Genomic DNA, 886 nt, shown 5'->3' with positions numbered 1-886 from the left:
TATGTGCCGTCAAGTCGGACCCGACTCCTAGCGACCCCTCCTTGGGTTTCCGAGGCAGTATCACTATGGAAGTAGATTGCCCCATCTTCCTTCTCAGGAGTGGCTGGTGGGTTTGAACCGCCAGCCTTCCGGTTAGCAGTCAAGTGCCTTAGCCACTATGCTACCAGAGCTCCTTAGTGATACTGCCTCGGAAACCCAAGGAGGGGTCGCTGTGAGTCGAGTCCAACTAGACGGCACATAATAACAAGAAGTATCAAAAACTCACTGCTGTCCAGTCCAGTCTGACTCCTAGTGACCCCTCCTTGGGTTTCACGGTGGTATCTCTATGGAAATAGATTGCCCAATCTTCCTTTCGAGGAGTGGCTGGTGGGTTTGAACCGCCAGTCTTCTGGTTAGTAGTCAAATGCCTTAAGCAGTCTATTATGTATCACACTGCATGAGCTCACTATTCTAATTTGGCTGTATGTAGTTAAAATATTAGTTGTCATCCAACAAACAAACAAAATGAAACGTTGCCAATTGTCCTGTGGCATCTTCATGATTATTGGTATGATTGAGTTCGTTGTTGGATTCTCTGTGTATTTTCAGTGCCTTTCAACCTAGGGGACTCATCTTCCAGCACTGAATAAGACACTAGTCTATTGTGATTTACAAAGTTTTCATTGATTGAGTTTTAGAAATAGATCACTAAATCTTTCTTCCTAGTATGTTTCAGTATCCAAGCTCCGCTGGAACTTGTCCACCATCGATGACCTGCTGGTATTTAAAATACTGATGGCAGAGTTTCTAGTATCATGTTGTTGTTGTTGTTGTTGTGTACCGTCGAGTCACACCTGACTCATAGTGACCCCTCCTTGGGTTTCCGAGGCAGTATCACTACGGAAGT

Source organism: Orycteropus afer, unplaced genomic scaffold (genome assembly GCF_000298275.1).
Source record: "Orycteropus afer afer isolate SDZICR_OR568_19922 unplaced genomic scaffold, OryAfe1.0 scaffold00028, whole genome shotgun sequence".
In the NCBI taxonomy this organism is placed as follows: Eukaryota; Metazoa; Chordata; class Mammalia; order Tubulidentata; family Orycteropodidae; genus Orycteropus; species Orycteropus afer.
The sequence above is the reverse complement of the archived record's forward strand: the minus strand, read 5'-3'. Positions refer to the sequence as shown.